At 49.0% G+C, this 21,121-nt stretch overlaps 1 protein-coding gene across 1 annotated transcript in view; it reads right to left on the bottom strand.

The window, feature by feature from the left end:
* The window catches only part of PRKDC (protein kinase, DNA-activated, catalytic subunit), a 3,158,350-nt gene that overhangs the window by 1,891,511 nt on the left and 1,245,718 nt on the right, over positions 1 to 21,121 (bottom strand). The window lies entirely within an intron of this gene.

The raw sequence follows: 21,121 nt of genomic DNA, 5'->3' as shown, positions 1-21,121 counted from the left end.
CCAAGGTGAATACATTGAGAGCAATTCCTTCTTAGGGGTATCATATTTTCAGGTAGCACTACGACAAGACAGGTAACAGTGTATAGTTTAATTCTGCCTCTTCATACCGCACTTTATCAATCTCTTCTTCTGCCCACGTACTGCGCGACCCACATTCAAGAAGGATTTTACTCCAGATGATGACTGATAGACTGGACACCTGTTGACCTTATAAAGTGTACCTCACTAACACAGTAAGGAGGTTCACATAATTAATTCCAGAGCTGGAGGTATACTGGCATCAAATAGTCTATTTATGTGAGGTGCTTTCATCATATCAACTTCAATTCAGTCGCATCGCTGTGTCCTGTTTTAAAAGTCTTCAAAAACAATTTTCAGCATATAATTTCAGCAGCATTAACAATAACAACCAACACTATAAAGCCACAATGTGTTTCACACAGTAATCTACCCTTCCTCTCAGGGTTTTAAGGCCATGTTGAAACTGGGCCACAATATTTTGTATCTATTCCTGTAGATTTTTAAAAATGTTAATCCAGTATCAGTAACAAATAAGATAATTGACAGATTCATTATTACAATGAATGATTAGATGCTGGTCCAAAGTTTAACAGCTCTAATCCTCTCTTTAGTTATGCACATAAACACCCCTTTAGTTATACACAAACACATGTTCAAATGAAAACTTTATCCAAAACTATAATTCCATCTCTTCATTACAGTTGTAAATTGGAAGTCAGGATTCAAAGCACAATGTATCTGTTTGCGCCTATTGCTCAAACTAATTCCAAAAGCATGTAACATACAAGCAGTCATTTTTAATGTTTGTGAAGAACAAGTTACATACATTCAGTAACGCTCTACAATTATAAAATATGTCTAACTGTAGGTTTCTCACCTTTTGACTATTCCTCAGGTATCAGACTGGATCGAAGAACTCTTCAGCAGTACTTCTGCGAGCCGACAGGTGGACCCATGCAGCTCTGCACTGATGCCATTCAGTTTCGGAAATGATGTCCAGAACCGACATAGGTGCCATTCCTGCATGGTGAGGCCAGTACGTGAAGGGGCGTGGTTTGGGCGCCGATGGCGGAGGCGGCGTGAGCAGCGAGCTCCGTCCCTGATCCCGCTGATTATCCTGAAATACTGTCTGGGTAACGGTGATAACGGCAGAAACGGACGTCGGAACGTGCTCGGAGACCTTTCTGCCCACCGGGATGCGGTTTGGTGTCTCCGGGCGCCCCTGAGCTGTGGGTTTGTCTCTGTCGGTGCATCAGGAGGAGCAGATGTAAGATGGCGGCCGGACCCGTCCGGGGGAGCTAGTCCGTGACCCCTCTGCACCGGGTGCTGGGGTGCGCTCCTGCGGAAGGACTGTAGAGAGGGTGCGGTTGGCATATTACCGCCCCACACGAACTTAGGAGGCTGTTACGGGCAGAGGCAGGCTGTAAATCGCCCTGGAAGGGGGGCTGCTGATGCAACAAAAATGGCGCCCACGGCAGTGACAGCATCGGTGTACTGGCCCTAATCTGAAGGTGCAAAGAGGCACGGAGCGGACCGGGGAAGGGGCACTGACTGGTCTGCGGTGCTGTCACACAAAAGCGGAGGAACGGGGACGGACATGAGGATGGAGGAGCCCCTGTTGCACCGTGAGGGCACCGGTAGCGCGGTATACCCGCGGAGGCCTGGAGACGGACGTTCGGAGGCCGAGAGGGATCAGGACGGCGGAGCGAATACAGGGGTGCCCCGGTGCAGGACGACTGGAGCTGTGGTGGTTAAGGCTCCCTTCCTGGGGCCGCCGGTGATTGCAGTGCTGCGGGCCTGTTCTTGGCGCTGCGGAGGTGGGGGCGGGAGCAGGCTCGTGGCGCTGGGCAGCCGGGGGCAGTGGAGAGCTGGCGGAGGTGCTGCGGGCGACGTGCGCCCACGATGAAGCCTAGGAGCGGCAGCGGCGAGCAATAAGGAGCAAACCCCACAATAGAGCACAGACAGGGGCACTGGAGTGCAGAGAGGAACGGCCTGTGACCAGCTTGGGTCCGTCGTGCTCACAAACCGGGGGTGAGGTAGCAGCTCTGATCGGAGAGACTCGGTGTGTGCCGGCGCGGGGATCGGGGGTCCTTCTCGGGAGGGCCGGAGGAGCTGGCCTAGAAGTGGAGTGACGGTTGCAGCGGACGGTAGTTGAAGGAGAGGCACCGGAACCGGGATATCACAAAGATATAATGGGATCTACATGGTTGGAGGCCCCAGAGTATTAAGAGGAGAGGTGGTGGACTACGCTGCTTCTATGAACAGTGCGAGGAGTGGAAGCTATAGAGCATTACCCTGAATACTGTGGATCCCCAGTGGGCTGCGCAGGTCAAGGCCCAGCTCTTCACTTTGAGAGTAGTCGACGAGGGCTTGTTGCGCTAGTCGAGGTCGGGTGACGAAGAAGAGGGCTACGTGATAATAAGGCATGAAGCCCACAGGTAGAAAGGAGGAGGAAGTGGACCCCGCGGGGGCCCATGGAGACGGAGAAAACGTTGAGACATCGTCATCGGAACAGAGGTTAAACAAACGTTTTGATCAAATCCTAGACGCAATAACGGCAACAAAGGAGTCCCTCCATCAGGACATAACTCAAGTTGCGACGGGACTGGGGCTTTTAAGAGCAGATCATTCGAAATTAGTGGATAGGGTCAAGGACTCCTAATTGATCCTTCAGGACCTCAAACCAGCGGTAGTTACGGAAGAACGTAAATTGAAAGATGCACTGAGGCGACTAGAGACCCTGGAAAAGAAGGCTGAAGACGCGGAAAGTCGCAATTGGCGCAACAACGTCCGGGTTGTGGGCCTGCCCGAAACAATTGAGGGGACAGACATGGTGGCTTATATGGAAAACTGGTTTAGGACTACCGTTGCCCCAATGGGTCTCTCTCCTTTCTTTACACTCGAGAGAGCACATAGGGTCCCAGCCAAGCCGCCTGCGCCGGGCCGCCCTCCCCGCCCTGTGGTGGCCAGAGTTCTCCATTATAAGGATAGGGACCTATTAATCCAAAATGCATGCGCGACAGGTCCTTTCCAAGTAGACAATAGCGCTGTGACGATCTTCCCGGATTAAACCCAGGAGATACATACTTGTCTGTTAAGAAAGAGCTTAGGGATGAAGGCATACAATATTCGTTGCTGTTCCCCGCTAAATTGAGGGTGATACTGGATGGGTCGACGCAGTTTTTCAAGACGCCAGAGGAAGCTTGGTCATGGCTTGAAAGGTACAGGGCAGGCACGGATCGTAGGACTATGGGTGAATGAGGGATGCCCAAGCCGCCACGGATGCGCCAATCACAGCGCCTCCGCAAGAAAAATAGACTACAAAGGGAGTTGCAGCGTGCGCAGATGGTGGCTGATAAGCAAGGAGCTCTGGAGGCTACAGCGATGATAACTGGTTCACAGCAAGAGGACTCGGCCAAGGGGACAGAATCTGAAGGAGACAGGAGACGCTCTGGCTCAGAACTGTCGGACGATGAAAGCACCAAAGGCCAGGAGGTGACGCCTAGATCGGCTGATGATTTGTAGGTTGCTTCTCGCTGATTAAATCTCACGGATGACGAACTGAAAATGGAGACATTGGGGGGACTGGTAACAACTGTGAACTTTATTACTGTGCCTTATTGCGGGATGTTGAGGGATGGGGGCTGGCGCGGGAGCTGCCACCTGTCGGGCCGGACCACAACCCCATTGTCCTTAAGGCAGCCTGTAGTGGCTACTGCAGGATAGTACTGTGTGATTTGTTAGGGTAGTTTGGATGGGGACTGATAATGTGTTATTGGGACCTGTTCTGGGGGGGTGGGACATGGAAGTTTTGCGGGGTGTTTTGTGTTTGGGGTTTGGCAGCGCTGGTTTGGGCACACGGACCATAAAGGAGGAAGTAGACTGGGGAGGCTGCAATGGGACCATTACCTGAGTTGAAATGTATTACATGGAACGTGCGTGGATTACATACTATGTCAAGGAGTCGCCAGGTACATGCATATTTGCTAAGGAGGGGAGTACAGATAGCGTTGCTACAGGAGACCCATCTCACCAAACAAGAATGTGTTGCGCTACAGAGGAGGTGGAGAGGTCAGGTGTTTGGCACTACTAATTCTGCGTTCGCCAGGGGAGTTTTAGTATGGGTGCGGGTGGGGATTCCGTTCCAGGCCGCGAATACCATGATAGATCCTGAGGGTAGGTATGTAGCGGTAGCGGGGAGATTGTATGACAGAGAGGTGGTACTATGTAGCATATATGCACCAAACACGGACCAACCCCGATTTTTTGACCTCATTTCTGGGAAATTAGCACATCTCCTGTCTGGCCAGGTGATTTTGGGTGGAGACTTTAATTCACTTACAGATGTAGCGCTGGATAGGTCACACCCCCCGTTGGGGGACTCCCAGGTCCGTAAGATAGCGAAGAAGAGAGCGGATGGGGGCTGACTGACATATGGAGAGTGCAACACCCAGAAGATAGGGATTATTCCTTCTTTTCTGCTCTTCACGAGCTACATGTTAGAATTGACACCATCTTATGCACCCAAACAATGGCGCCCTTGGCGACACACTCAGAGTATTCGGCGGGGACAATATCAGATCATAACCCACAGTTGGTATCCTTTACATGGCAGCGGGTGAGGGCAGAGGTTCCCACCTGGCGATTAAACCCAGACACACTAGAAGGTCAGGCCTTTAGAGATGATATCTAAGGGGGTATTGAACAGTTTTTTACTATAAATAAGAACTCGACCTCTGCTAGAGGAATGGAATGGAATGCATTTTAAGTGGTGATAAGAGGGTTATGCATCAGTAAATATATGGGGGAAAGGACAGTGGTGTTAAATGATGTCAGGAAAGCGGAGGAGGCACTGAGGGAGGTTGAGAAGCTGAGACCAGAACAGAGGGAGTTGCAGGATCGGCTTCTGGCAGCTAGGGAGCTCATGGCCACTGAGACAGAAAGGCTGCGTAGTTATGATTATAAGCAGTATAGGGCAAAGGTACATGCAGAGGGGGATAAGGTAGGCACGCTCCTGGCGAGAATGGCGAACCCAAGAACAGGGGTTCCCTGGTCCTGAGTGTCCGATTGGAATCGGGGAATATGGTCTATTCTCAGACTGAGATTATCTCCCGCTTCCTAAGGTACTATACAACCCTATACCAGAGTCATTTAGAGGCGGATACGCCAGATATTGAGCATTATCTGACGGGGATTGCGCTACCGCAGCTAGAGGAGGAGGACGCAAAAAACCTGGGTCAGGCTGTCACTATAGCTGAGATCAGGGGAGCAATCAAGCATATGGCCAGAAACAAGACCCCGGGGGTAGATGGTCTCCCCATAGAATTTTATATGACGTACATTGATACCCTGGCGCCCCAACTGCAGGAAGTCTATAATGAGGCGATGGAGCTGGGCCACCTACCTGAATCCATGAGGGTGGCACTGGTCGTCCTCTTGTTGAGGCTGTCTATGCTAACGGTGGACTACAAAATACTAAGTTGCATTTTAGCTACAAGATTACTGCCCCACATGACTGCATTGGTTCATGAGGATCAGGCGGGGTTTATACCAACTAGGAACACCTCGCATAATGTCGGGCGCCTTATAAGAGTATTGAGTACTGACCTCGGGGATGAGGCGACGCCAGCTGTGTTATCAGTGGATATAGAAAAGGCGTTTGAAAGCCTCGAATGGGAATATCTGGACAGGGTTTTGGGAAAATTCGGATTAAGCGAGCGATTTAGACGCTGGACGAAGGTTTTGTACTCCTCCGCGGCTGCTAGGGTGCGTCTGGGCTCGGCCATATCGCCGGAATAACCGGTGCAGAGAGGCACGAGACAGGGGTGTTCGCTCTCGCCACTGTTGTTCACGTTAGCGATAGAACCCTTGGCGGTCTGCGCCATGTCGGGGACAGCATATGACGGCCTGGTTTGCGGTGGACTGCCGCATTACATATCGTTGTATGCGGATGATTTGCTGCTGTTCCTAGCGGACACGACGGTCACCCTGAAAGGTGCGGTGAGCATGCTATCGGACTTTGGGAGACTATCGGGACTTCATGTGAACTGGAGTAAAACGTGTGTCTTCCCTTTAAGGGCAGATGTGCCCCAGCTGCAACTGGCCGCTGGTTTGGTGTGGGAGTGCTCGTGCTTCACCTACCTGGGTGTTCGGATATTTCACAAGGCGGAAGATATGTTGGAAGGAAATGTAGGGCGCTGCATAAGAGCACTGAGGGGCAATATGGCGTTCTGGGCGACACTGCCCCTCTCGGTATTAGGGAGAGTTGTACTGCTCAAGATGGTGGCCTTGCCGCGTCTGCTTTATTACTGCCGTACACTCCCGCTATGGGTGCCCCCTCGATATATTCGGGAACTGCGGACACTTACCATTGATTTTTTATGGGGGACAGGACGGAGACGGGTGGCACTGTATACGCTGTTAAGGCCGAAACAGGAGGGGGGACTAGCAGTCCCTAACTTCGAACTTTATTATCTGGCGGCGCAGCTGCAGATCCTTACACAGAATGTAGCACGGGAATTTAGGGATCCAGAAGAAGCTCGCGGATCGGGGATACAGAGGCATGTCCTCTCTTATATAGTTATGCAAGAGCACCTAGTAGTCCGGGATTTAACACTGGAAGAGAAGACCCTGAGGTTGTGCTGGAATAAAAGTCAAAAGAGGGCGAGGGTGGTGCACCCATATGCACCCGAAATCCCTCTAGGCATGCTAACTGCATTGCCACACGGAGGGGACTGTTCCCGGCTACTGGAAAGGGAGGAGCTGGAGTTACAAATGGTGGGCGACTTATATGCCGACGGCGAGTTGTTGTCATTTAGGGCGCTGCAAGATCAATTTGGCCTTCCTGACGGAGGTTTCCTTTTGCACATGGCTGTTACCACTGCGATACGGAAACATTGGAGGACGGGGCAATCAGAACCGCAGACCACGATGGCTTCCCAATATGTCGTGATGGTGGAGGGAATGGTTAAGGCGGTCACCTGCCTGCACACACGAATGCTGAATGAAAGGCTGGAACCCCTGACGATTCTCAAACAGAAGTGGGAAGCAAGCATAGGGAGGCCCATTCCGGACACAACCTGGGGTCGCATCATGACGAGGACCTGGAAAGGATGCAGGAATGCACGGTTTCAGCAGGTAATTTTTTTTATAATACATAGAGCTTACCTAACTCCGGGAAAGATCAGGAAATATTTCCACGTGCAGGAAGCAGCGTGTCCTAGATGCCTAGCGCCTGATGTAGAACTAGACCACATGATGTGGGAATATCCGAAACTGGGGTCCTATTGGACCGAGGTAGGGACGCTTCTTAATGAAGCTACGGAGCGGCAAGTGGAATATACTATGGCGACTTGTTTGTTGCTTTGGTTTCCTTACACCAAGACGACCAAGATAACCAGTAAATTCATCGACCTGGGCCTCATTTTGGCCCAGAGGAAAATCACCTGGCACTGGAAGTCGAAGGAAGGTCCTTCTAGTAAGCGGTGGGCGAACGAACTCCATAAGTGGGCCCATAGTGAGAGCACGATCAGATTACGCCAGGCAGCCCGTACAGCTAATGAGAGGAGTCTAGAAGCAGCGCGAGCATGGGCAGAACTAGTGAGAGTGTTAAGTGACAACCTATCCCCAGCGGGAGACTAAACCGAGAGAGTAATGTGAGTTGTTCCATGTGAGATGTTAATGTTAATGTTTTGTTTGAGCGCACAGCTGCCCCAGCTAAGGGGCGTCCCGGCGCTAACCGTATCATTGTACCAGAAAAGGAAACTGAGAAAAAGAACCCAAGTCAGAGGGAAAAGATAGGTCTTAATGGCTTTCCGAAAAGGGAGAAGCTCATTGATGCTGCGAATAGATACAGGCAAGGAGTTCCACAGTTTGGCCGCCAACAGTCAAAAGGAGCGTCCTCCAACACGGCAGAGTCTGAACTTGGGTATATTTACCAGATGTTGACCCAAGGAGCGCAAGTTACGCTGAGCAGCTCAGGGCTAGTGCCATTCAAGACTTTAAATGCTAAACAGAGTGCCTTAAACTGGATTCTAGCTTGCATCGGTAGCCAGTGTAAGGCTCTAATAGTGGTTCTAGCAGAACAGCTCCGAGGCAGTCCGACAAGAGCTCGGGCTGCCGATTTCTGAACTCGCTGTAGACGCAGAATCTCAGCTTTGTTTGCGCCCAAAAATAGCGCGCTAGCGTAATCTAGGCGCGATAGAATTGTAGCCTGAATGATAAGCTGCCGAACGGGCGCACTAAAAAAAACTTCAAAATAGGGCGAAGGCCCCTCAACAAGCTCACACAAGTCGCTGCCACCTTCTTCGTGTGGCACTGAAAATTTAGATCTGTATCCAGCCACACTCCCAAGTTCTTGACCGCTGGCTTGGCTGCAGGCATAATGCCTAAGGAAGCTGGCCACCAATGTTTGTTCCAAAGGGAGGTGTTTTCCCTACCAGCATCACCTCAGTTTTAGTGGCATTCAATTGAAGGCAATTTTCAGCCATCCATTGTGCAACTGCAGTCATCCCATCACTGAACCTAGAGGCAGCCGCAGAGGGACCTTCAGCCAAGGTGACAATCAGCTGAGTATCGTCAGCGTACGAAACTAACGTTAGGCCCCACTCTCTAGCCACAGCCGCAAGAGGTTGGACATAAAGGTTGAACAACGTCGGGCTCAACGCAGAGCCCTGCGGAACCCCTTGGCAGATGGAATGGGTTTGAGACCGAAAAGGTGGTGCCGAGACCTGGAAGGATCTATCCGTCAAGAATGCACGGAACCATTCCAGGGCCTTATCCATGATCCCAATTGCCTCCAGACGGTACAACAAGATGTCATGAGACACCGTATCAAAGGCAGCGCTAAGGTCTAATAATATAAGCGCTGCACTCTGACCGGCGTCAAGAGTAGATCTTAGGTACTCCGTGGAGGCCAGCAAGGCTGACTCAGTACTATGACCCGATCTGAAGCCGTTTTGCGACGGGTCCAGAATGTTGTTAAGGGTCATATGTCGAGCCAGCATCTCGTTCACATGGGCCTCAGCTATTTTAGCAACCCATGGAAGCAGAGAGATCGGCCTAAAATTCTCCGGCAAAGAGGGATCAAGAGTGGACTTTTTAATGATAGGAGAGACCAACGCCTGTTTCCAGGCCAAAGGTACTATCGATGTGGTAAAAGATACAGAAGAATAATTGCGATCCTACAGGTTTCCTCCCTTTGAGATGTTAAGAGACGGAGAGAAGGCCCACACTAACTGCAGTTCGAGGGGGGTGGGTTTAGTTGGGACATTGAAGGTACCTATTGTTATTGCAGAAAGAATGGACTTATTAGAACCCCATGGGTGGTTAATACGTTGGAGAACTTAGGCTGGCGACTCCCTATGAGGCGTGGCTGAAAAGCCGGGCACTACATGAGGCTCACAGGAAAGGGATAGGGGTATGACGCTAGGCCGGGGCACCATAATGACAGTACCTGAACATACATACCACTTAGTGCATGGGTTGGATTGCCTAGAAGAGTTGGAGGACAGGGAATTATAAAAAGCAGATGCTAGACGTTCCGAAAGGCAGAGACTAGGGTTCCCCGCACAAACGCTAATTGCGACATTGGTTACTAACGCCGCCCGACCTCCGGGTTGTGGGCTAAATGGCTGTGATATGATGGTGTTGTATTGAAAGTGAAGCGTTTCTCTGTTTGCACTAGCGGGTAACCCAGAACAGTAGGATGTACAATGTCTAACTTTGCAATAAAAATAAAGTTAAAAAAAAAAAAAAAAAGTGAGGCCAGTACGTTAGTTTAAGTGCTACCAGATGCAAATCTGGAGCTACCGCTAGTCTCTCTGAGACCCCTTATCTCTCACATTTTACGTGTGCAAGGGAAATGTTACGTTCCAAAACAACAGGTTTTAAGTCCTGTAAGGACTGTCACAAGCACATGTCTATGAAAGATCCTAATCATTTTTGCCTGGGGTCCAGTCAGGACTCGAAGGCGTGCAGTGACAGTGCGCCGATGAATTAGGATGATGACAATGTCATCTTGGCAGCCAAGTATCTCTCGACCAAACCTGTACACGTCTGTCGTTGGTACAAATGTGGCTTGGTGTGGCACACAGCAGATTGACCTTCTCTAGCTAAAGCTATTTGATGTTTGTTGTTTTGTCTCTCACCAGGCAAGGGTTTGCTCTGGGCACAGTTAAAGGGCATCTTTCTGTCTTTTTTGGAATGCAGGCTCAGACTTCATTATTTAACTCACAAGTTGTGATGTGTTTTTTGAAAGGCCTAAAACATCTCCTTGCTCCATCTCCCTTTGTCATGCCTCAGTGGGGCCTTAAAATGGTCCTCACTTATTTGTTGTGTACTCCCTTTGAGCAGCTTCATAGCTGTCGCTTGCGGCTTCTCACTCTGCAGACTGTGTACCTCATTGCCTTAACATCGACGTGGTGTGTAAGTGAGCTTCAAGTTCTCTGTGCCAACCCACCATACACCTCCTTCTTCCTAGTCGAACTGGTGCCGTGGACATGAGCATCTTTCTTGCAGAAAGCTGTGATGCCGTTCCACGTCATCAGAATATCACCTTACCTGCGTTCTTTGCTCTATCGCACCCCTGTAAAGGAAGAGGAGCAATTCCATTGTTTGTACTTCATGCTTGCCCCCCAAAAGAGCACAGAGGTTTTACTTTGAGAGTACCAGAGAACACAGGATGGACGATCAGCTCTTTGCAGGGTTTGTCTGAGCGGACAAAAGTAAGGCCGGGCAGAAGGCTACCATCTCCCGCTGGATCGTGCTATATATTAAGATCTGTTACACATTAGACAAAAAAGCGGCCTCCATGCGGGCTGCATGATAATTCCTTCAGAGACAAAGCTACTAATACTGTGTTGGTAAGCGGAGTTCCTGTTCCTGGACATCTGCCATGCAGCTATGTGGGCATCCATCTGTACATATCACACTGTCTGGATAGCCAGATGCCCCGAGAGGGGTATTTCACCCAGTCAGTCCTGGGTTCTGGTTTGAGTCCATTCACAGACCCACCTCCAAACAGATGTTGCTTTCATATCTATTCAAAAGGTAAGGAATCTGCAGTGGAAAGTCTTTATCAAAAGAACAAGTTACTTATCTTTGGTACCTCGCTTTCTGGTAGAGACTTTACCTTTTGCAGATTCCTCACTGACCCTCCCGTCCCCCCACCTCTGTGACTTGGACTCTATCTATTAATAAGATCCCAAGTTTGGAAATTGGTACACTAGTGACAGCCACTTGTTGTTGAAGCTCTGTGTCTGAGGGCGTGAACAGCCTCAAAACCAATGTAATTGAGCTGGAGTTAAGCCTATATAGGTTCTGAACAGAGCTGCATGGCACCACCTACCAACGGCGCTGCTGAAAAGTTTCTGGATCCAGTCTTACACCTGAGGAATAATCAAAAGGTGTGGAATCTGCAGTTAGAAGTCTCCTTTAAAAGCAAGCACTACTTTCAAGTAAACTAAAACAATATATAAAACAACATATTTCAACTAAAAGGAAGACATACAATCAATCAATGAACTTCATTTCACATTAGAAAAATGCATAAAAAGTACATAACATTATAATTCCGATAAATATCCATCACAACCGATCAGTCTCTGTATAATATCGAAAAAAATACAATATCCATTATTAGCACCGATAAAAGTTATTAAAAGGCAATAGTTAATAGATAAAACACCCAATTAGATAGTAAAAAAAGCATACAGTCCAGAGTAGAGGCACAATTTGACTTGAACTTCGGGTGGGGGGGAACGTTTAACACTAAGGGGCAGTGCTAACCCTTCTATGAATGAGGTACGCTATCCACAGAGCAAGTATGAAAGAATATCAAACTTTGCATTTTAAAAGACAGGCCCAAGACACATAAACCATGTTTCTGATGTTTTATAGTCTACTGACAGTAATCTTTGGACAGGAGATTGAGCGCAATCAAGAATAAAATGCAACTTCTGCAGATTTCAAAACAGAGCATATTGGAACTGTTTTTCACAATTTGTTTTCCAACGAGACAACCCTTTTTTACCAATTGGCCCACAATTCTTTCTGGGATAGGACAATGTGCTCATGAAATATTTATCATTGCAAGTCCAAAACGTCGCTCATGCCCCACTCCTGACTAAAGGTATGTTTACAGTCTGCCAATTGGGACATTGCAACACATACATGTTTGAGGGCAGACAAATCTGGGCTTGTCTCCATACACTGAGCTTAGTGTCATAACATTCCTGATGTTTTGGTGTAAATAAATCAATAAATTGGATGGACACCTCCACTGATAGGTTTGTATGTGAGGGGCCTATGGGAGTAACATTACCATTTTTACAATTTCATAAAAATACACATTATGATAAGCTAATGCAGAATAAAGGTTTTCCACCCACCAGCACATTTTTTTTTTGTAAAACATTTTTATTAAGAAAAAACAAGCATCAGCATTAGCATGACAGTAGAGAGAGAACAGTGTGATAGGCATCTTTGATACAGTAGGTGATATCACAAAATACAATCATACATAATGGAAGGTCTAGGGTGACGGGGGTCATCCATTGTAGGGGCCAAGGGAGGTTGACATATTTCTCCACAATAGGAGTTCTACGGGCCCCACAAACGAGACCATTTTTTGGGACATCCACGTGCTATATATACAGTCTTTTCTCTAAACATTGCCCAGTCCAAGTCTTTTTCCCAATCCTGTGCCGTAGGTGGAACCTGTGCCCTTCATCGCTGGGCGATATTCCGCTTGGCCAGCATTAGCCCCAGTGTTACCCACTGCGTCAAACAAACATTCAAATGAGTTGGTTCCCAGATGTTGAGGAGACATCGACGGGCCTCCACACGGAGCTGCACAGACAGAACAGTATTGATGTTGTCATTGATGTCACGCCAGTAGGGCTGGATCTGTGCACATTCCCAAACTATTTGAAAGAAGGTCCCCAGCTGGCCACATCCCCGCCTGCAGGCGCCCTCTTCAACCCTTCTCATTTGTTCCAGTTGGGCCCCGTTACATAAATAGGGCCATCAGCACATTTTTGTGGCATATACAGAGAGTACAAAAATACAATTTTCATAGCTTCCAGACAACTACTGTAGTTGCTGTATGCCATCAAAAGACATGGGGCTGTACTCAGTGATTCTTCTAAGATATACTGATGTGGGGTAATATTAAAATAATGCCAGCACAGATCCCAATCCCAATCCCAATGAAAACGTACCTAGTTTTGACTGATCACACTAAACATTTCTGCTGTTAATATTCAGAGAATTGAGTTTATGATGTGTAGGCCATGTGTTGCTTTGTGGTATGAGGTTGTCTTGCTCTTTATAAACATAAAAGTGCCTCTTAGAGAAACATTCACATAGTTATTTGACTGCTGCAATGTAAGGTGGGTTTGCTTGCTTCTAGAAAGAAATTACCAGCAGTCTCATCGTGTGTAAAATGAATATACCCAATTCTGGCTTTCTGAGGCAGGTTTGAAAAGACAGATGAAAATGGCAGGATAAAAGAGGCCCACTTTTGATTGTGAGATGTTACATATATGACCAACATTTGCATGGAGTAGTTTCTTACCTGTAACTCCAGTTCTGTAGTAGGGGTATCTCTGTTATAGTCATAATCTTGTGAATAGTCACACCCATGTGCGGGGACCCCGGAGCAATCGAAATAGTCTCTTAAGTTGTCTTCTTCTGCAGTCCTGCATAGACACTTAAGAGAAAATCAAAGACAAATAATGCAGCCTAAAACTACAAGGCTACATTGGCCAGCACTTCATCTCGAAGTGAAAAAGATAGCCAAATGATATTAAATTTTACACATTTTGTAAAGTTTCCCACCTAGAGAAACTCCCCTTCACAAAAATCCTTTGTCATGATAGAGAGGAAGGGTTGGACAGACAAGCCCCATAGGCTGCCATTATGTGTCTGGATACTGTGCCTTTAAGGAACTCTCCAGGAACTCTCCAGAGACCCTCAGTATCCAGGATGCACAGCCAAAGGCCTTTTACTTTCAGTTCTTTTTGAAGGTGTATAAAGCCAGGCCTGTAGCATTCAGTACCTTATCGTTTCATCCACCGGGGAGGAGGGCGGGCGCTTATGACTATAACAGAGATACCCCTACTACAGAACTTGAGTTACAGGTAAGAAACTAGTCCTTCTCTAGTAGGGGATCTCTGTGTATAGTCATAATCTTGTGAATAGAATGGCAAGCCCATCCCAACAACCAAAACAGCGGTGGAGGAAACAGACAAAACCCCTACTGTGCAAACAGATTCCTCAACAAAGCCTGCCCAAGCTGAGCGTCTGCCCTGGCATCAGAGTCCAGGCAGTAGTGTTTGGCACGTGGCAGCCCTACAGATATCTGCAATGGGAACATTACGTAGCAACGCTGTTGTAGCCGCTTTGCCCCTGGTGGAATGAGCCTTAGGCTTACCCCCTAAGGTCTTGTTAGCCTTTTGGTAACATAACATAACTGGATACAGGACACAATCCATCTAGAGATGGACTGTTTAGATGTGGAAAGGCCAGTCCTGACCGAACCATAATTGGCAAACAATTGGTCTGACCTACGAATGTCCTTGGTCGTTTCTAAGTAAAACTTAAACACCCTTCTTACATCCAGGGAATGAAGAGACCTCTCCGCCGGAGAGGAAGGATGCTGAAAAAACGTAGGTAAAATGATCGTCTGATTGACATAAAAATCACTTAAGGCAGAAACTTAGGGTGAGTCCTCATGACAACCTTAGACGCATGAAACACAGTATAAGGCTCTTGGCAACACAAGGCCTGGATCTCACTCACCCTGTGGGCCGATGTTATAGCCACAAGGAAGGCCGCCTTCCAGGACAGATGCTGTAGAAAAGCTTATGAATAGGTTCAAAAGGTTCCTTCATCAACCGGGACTGCGCCACATTCAGTTCCCATGAAGGCGCTGGACGTCTAACAGGGGGAAATACTTTCTTCAATCCCTCCAGAAAATCTTTGATTACAGGAATCCGGAAGAAGGATGTTTGTGAAGGGCATTTCCTATACGCAGTTAACGCTGCGAGGTGAACCTTAATAGAATGGAAATTAAGGCCAGATTAAGCCAAATGCAAGAGATATGGAAGGATGACATCTTCCTTGCAGGAGGTAGGATCAGCGTTCTTGGACGTGCACCAGATGAAGAACCTCTTCCACTTGTAGGCATAGGAAGTCCTCGTGGAAGGTCTCTTCGCCTCCTTGAATATCTCCATGCAGTTGTCAGGAAAGTTCAAGTGTCCATACTGTACTATCTCAGGAGCCATGCCGCCAAACTCAACGATGAGAGGTTGGGGTGCACCATCTGCCCCCCGAACTTCGTTAGAAGGTCTGGCCAACATGGAAGCTAAAGGTGGGGTTGGAGAGACCGATGGAGCAGGTCTGTGAACCACCACTGTCGAGGCTACTCCGGAGCAATGAGGATCATTCGCGCTCTGGATTGAGACAGCTTGATGAGTACTGCCGGAATCAGGGGAATGGATGGAAAAGCGTACAGAAAGCTGTTCGACCAGCTGATCCATAGCGCATTCCCCAGAGTCCCCGGTTGATAAAACCTGGATGCGAAGTCTCGGCATTTTCTGTTTTCGGCGGTGGCAAACAGATCTATTTCTGGAGTGCCCCATCTTTCGAAGATGTTTCCTAGCACCTCGTTGTTTAGAACCCTCTCGTGGTTTTCCTGGACGAGCCTGCTGAGTGCGTCCGCCGGAGCATTCTGCACACCTGGTTGATGGGTAGCCGTTATCGTCAGTCCTCTGGCTAGCAGCCAGTGCTAGATCGCCTGTGCTTCCTGGGACAGTGTGCGCATTCTCAACCCCCCCCTGCTTGTTGAGGTAATACAGTATGGACCTATTGTCCGTCTGTACAAGCAAGGAGTTGGTCATGAAGGACGGATGAAAAGCCTTCAGTGCCAAATGCACAGCTCTTAGTTCCAGAAAATTAATGTGGTACATGGATTCCGCCTGGGACCATGTTCCTTGGATCTGTAGATGGTCGGAATGCGCTCCACCCATGGAGAGAAGCATCCGTGACAAGAGTCTGTATGGGAATGTCCTTGTGGAACAGAACTCCCTTGCGGAGGTTTTCCGCTGAACACCACCATCTCAGGGACTGTTGAGCGTGTAGAGACAGTTGGATCCTGTCGTCCCAGCTCCCTCGTTTCTTGTCCCATTGATCCTCCAGACATTCCTGCAGCGGTCTCATGTGGAGGCGTGCATGTGGTGTGAGGAAGATGCAAGAGGCCATCGACCTCAGAAGAGAAGACACCGTCCTCACTGTTGTTGATGGAATGGACATGAGAGCCTGAGCCTTCCGAAGGATCGATAAGCGTCGCTCCTCCGAAGGAGACACACTTGCTCTGAGAGTATTGATGGAGGCTCCCAAGTACTGCAGGCACTGGACAGGAGTCGAAACGGACTTGGACATGTTGCTGTGCAAACCCAGCTGATTCAATAGAACGGCCGTCCTGTTGAAATGCAATTGCGCTTCCTGGAAGGTGGAGGCTTTGATCAACCAGTCGTCCAGGTACGGGTAGACAAACACCTTGTTCTTTCTCAGGCGTGCTGCCACCACTGCCATGCATTTTGAAAAAGTCCTGGGAGCAGACTTCGGCCCAAACGGAAGTACGGTGTATTGATAGTGATTGGTGCCAACCAGGAAGCGCAGGAAGTTCCGGTGTTTCCATGCAATGGGCACATGGAAGTATGCATCCTGCAGATCTATTGCGCAAAGCCAGTCTCCTCGGTGTAGCTGAGGATAAATCTGGTGCAATGACAGCATGCAAAATTTCTCCCTACGAATCCATTTGTTTGCTTGTCGCAAATCCAGAATGGGCCTGAAATCGTTTTTGTCCATTTTGCGTACCAGAAAGAACCTTGAGTACAGACCCTTTCCCCTTTGAGGCAGAGGGACATCTTCTATCGCCCTTTTTCTTAACAAGGTATCGGCCTCCGCTTGAAGTTCGCGCAGCTGGTATTGCGAACGAACCGGTGGAATAGCTGGAGGAGGGCTGACAAAGCGAAGACTGTATCCATTGCAAACAATATTCAGCACCCACTTGTCCTGAGTAATTTTTTTCCACTCTGCCAAGTACTTCTGTATGCCCCACCGGAACGGGTAACGGACAAGGGGGAAGTAACTCCTCAGGGCTTAGATCCGGCCGGGCCCTTATTCGCCAAGGAGGTCTGCTGGCCGCCTCTGCCCCTTTGACATTTCTGGAACGGCTGGCGCTGGTATTGCTGTTGCTGCTGCTGCTGTTGGCCAGCCTGGCGACCTTGCTCTCGCTGATACCTCTGGGAACGGTAACGCCTCTGGAAGGGGCGGAAGGACTTCCGCTGTTCCTTCGGTTTCTCCAAACCGACAGCTTTCAGCGTTTCCACTTCCACCTTCATGCGGGCCATCTCCACCTCCGCATGAGTCCCGAAGAGGGTAGCTCCAGAAAAGGGCAAATTAGCAATCCGCTGTTGCGCTTCTGGTTTAAGCAATGTCAGGCGCACCCAGGAGTGGAGTCTCAAGTTTATGCCATGGCAGTACCCATGAGCATCCAGGAGAGAGGCATCTGCCATCGAACTGATGATCTGATTCGAGACTATCATGCCCTCATTCAATATCTCCTGGAAGTCTTCTCTCTTGTCCTTCGGAAGGAGCTCAATAAACTGCTGCAGTGACTCCAACAAGGAACGGTCATACCGACCTAAGAGCGCTGATGAACTCGCCGCTTTCATCGAGGTGGCAGCTGTACTGCAGACATTCCTTCCTGCTGAATCCATTGGACAGCTCTCCTTGTCGGGAGGGACCGTAGACGAAGGGGCAGTAGCGTGCTGCTTTTTGGCCGCTGTCACGATGACGGAATCCGGGACAGGATCTGTTCTTAGGAACGCTGGATCCAAGTCTGGGTATCTATACCTCTTCTGAAGTCGAGACGCCGCCGACTTCACCGAGGCCGGCGTCAGAAACAGCTCCATGGCCGGTTCCTCCAGTCCTGGCACCAAAGGCAGCAAGGTGCGAGAGAGGTGCCTGCGCTGCAACGTTTCAAATATCACAGAAGTGGAAGGGGTGGGCACAGTCAATATGATCGCCAACTTCGCTGCCCCCTGCAGCAGCACCACCTGGAAAGTCACAATGTCCTCCACTGGCGACACTCTCGTAGGAGGGAGTCCGACAAAGTGGGAGAGTATCTCCTGTCACTGGACGAGTCCGTGTACCTGGACCGTGACCTTTCCCTTCGCCGACGATGACGTGACCTCGTCGACGATCTATGCTCACTGCGAGAGCAATGCCTCCTTCTGGATCTTGACCTCGGCTTTCTGGGCCTTGCAGGAACCACCGGCCCAGGAGGCTGCGGAAACGGAAGAGGCTGAGCCGGAACCAAAGGCTTTCGTTGTGGAGGCCGAGGCAGTGGTGGAGGAGGAGGAGGAGGAGGAGGAGGAGGAGGAGGAGGAGGTGGTGGAGGAGGAAGTTGAGGAGGAGGTGGTGGAGGAGGAAGTTGCGGAAGAGGAGGAGGGGTAGGAGTCCTGGGCCTGGAGGGCGAGTAGGTCCTAGAATATTCAGAGTCTGGTGACCTAAGAACTCTCCTCTTTTTACGAGCAGGCCTCGGGGAGGAGGCAGGCCTCTCTGAGCGAGAGCGCCGGCGCCGCCGCGACCGGGAACTCGCCGATGATGAGGATGATGAGACTGACCACAGAGGCACTAGACACCGTTCTGGGCCTCGACTTCCTCTTCGACGTCGACTTCACCCTCCTCGACGTCGACCTCTTTGACGTCTTTCTTCTCGACGTCGTTCTTCCCGACGTCGACAAACTCCTCGACGTCAAGTGTCTTAGCCTCGACGTCGTACTTTCTCTTCTCGACGTCAATCTTCGTGTCGACGTTGAAGACGAACGGCGGTGTCGCTACGACGGCGAGCGCCTGCCTCTTCGGGACTCATCACGACGTCGATGGTGTGTCGACGCCGGTGAAGTCCTCGACGTCGATCTCATCCGAGGTCTCGACGTCCTACCCCTTGATGTCGACGTTGCTGGGTCGACGGGGAGCAGATGGTAGTCATACCTCTCGACGCCGAAGCCATCAATGTCGACCGGGACTGGTGCCTTTTCTGGGCCTTTTCTTGACAGGGTAGCCCCCCAGAGGCCGATGCACGGGCAGAGGACGATGACAGAGTCCCTCCATGCCCAGAAGTCCCACCTGGTTCTTGATGTCTCCTCTGCTCTAGGCCTTGGAGACAAATCTTCTCCCTGTCACGCAGGGTCCTCCTGGAGAAAGAGTGACAGATATCACAGGAGTCAGGGACATGGCTAGAAGGGAGACCGAATGTGTACACTCTGTAGGGGTCAGATTTAGCCTTCTTCCTACCACACTCAGGGCACTTGTTGAATAAAACTGGCATTTCGACAATATAGAGGTGGCAAAACTGGTCAAAAACACAGCAACTGGAAGAGGAAGACCCCAGACTTCAAGTGAAAAAACACTGGAAAAGCTCCAAAAATTGAAGTTATACCCAAAAAGGTAGAGCTCAATGCTCCAGGGTCCTGCTAGCAGGAGCCGGAAAAAAGAACTTAAAGTAAAAGGCCTTTGGCTGTGCATCCTGGGATACCGAGGGTCTCTGGAGAGTTCCTTAAAGGCATGGTATCCCTTTTCCAGACACAAAATGGCAGCCTATGGGGCTTGTCTGTCCAACCCTTCCTCTCTATCATGACAAAGGATTTTTGTGAAGGGGAGTTTCTCTAGGTGTGAAACTTTACAAAATGTGTACAATTGAATATTATTTGGCCATCTTTTTCACTTCAAGATGAAGTGCTGGCCAATGTAGCCTTGTAGTTTTAGGCTGCATTATTTGTCTTTGATTTTCTCTTAAGTGTCTATGCAGGACTGCAGAAGAAGACAACTTAAGAGACTATTTCGATTGCTCTGGGGTCCCGGCACATGGGCGGGACTATTCACAAGATTATGACTATACACAGAGATCCCCTACAACAAAAAGTGAAGGTCCACCATTTTTGTGGTCTCATACTGCTTTCAAAGTTTGATGTGCATGTACATACATGTTCATGTTTTGTTAGAAGCAACCTTAAATAGGTTTTACATTCTGAAGAAGTGGGTCTTCGGCCCTAATCTCAACTAAATACCATGGAACTAGCTCCAGCCTAGCCTACTCTCCAAACACCCTACTTTGCACTTCATCAGATAACTGGGTATTTTCTTCAGCAATATATATACACCACACAATGGATGCTTCACAGAACCAAAAGCAAACACAGAGGTAGAGAATAAGAGTCTACAAGGCCGTAGGAGGGAAATGAGGTATCAGAAAGTCGGGTCAACCTCGTGTACCTTCAATTTCTATGCATGTCCGATCCTTGGTATCTATTTCAGGATACATTTTTCGTGTACAGGCATAAAATACCACACTGCCCCCTCTTGTCAGGGAGATGCTGGGTACCTGCCTATATGTTGTAGTTCTCATTAAAATTACAATTTGATCGCTCACATTTTCTACTCACACTGCTAGGTGCGGTGACGCCAAGACAAGATAAAAGCGCCCATCTGGTCAGTCGTTCACGACACCCAAACACTTCCCATATAGGATCACAACACATACAACACTCTGCCAACCACACTCACCCATGGTGTGCCGTGCTACCCGTTGAAAAATGCACTTTGGCACCCTAGAGAGGGGTATTAAGCAATATATAAAGGCTATACTGCATTACAACTCTTTACCCATACTTGTGTCCATAATCCTGTACCCTTAACCCTGCACTCTAAACTCGGTGTTCATAACCCTGAACACTTAAACATTCACTTTTATGCCTGAAGCCATATCCACGCACCCTGTACCCATAGACCTATAGCCATAACTTTGCACCCATAAACTGTCATTTTTTTATCTTGTATTGTTTTCCTGTACGAATAACCATTAACTGCTTACATCTAGCCCTATACGGAAAACCAAGTACGCTTATTCCTGCATCCATAACCAACAGCCCTGTACACATAGCCCTGTTTCCTTTGTCATTAATCCTCGTATCCTCTATCGTGCATTATTGTTTTATACACGTACCCTTGAAGACCTAGCTCTGTACTA

Source organism: Lissotriton helveticus, chromosome 4_1 (assembly GCF_964261635.1).
Source record: "Lissotriton helveticus chromosome 4_1, aLisHel1.1, whole genome shotgun sequence".
In the NCBI taxonomy this organism is placed as follows: domain Eukaryota; kingdom Metazoa; phylum Chordata; class Amphibia; order Caudata; family Salamandridae; genus Lissotriton; species Lissotriton helveticus.
This window is presented reverse-complemented; position numbering and strand designations above follow the sequence as displayed.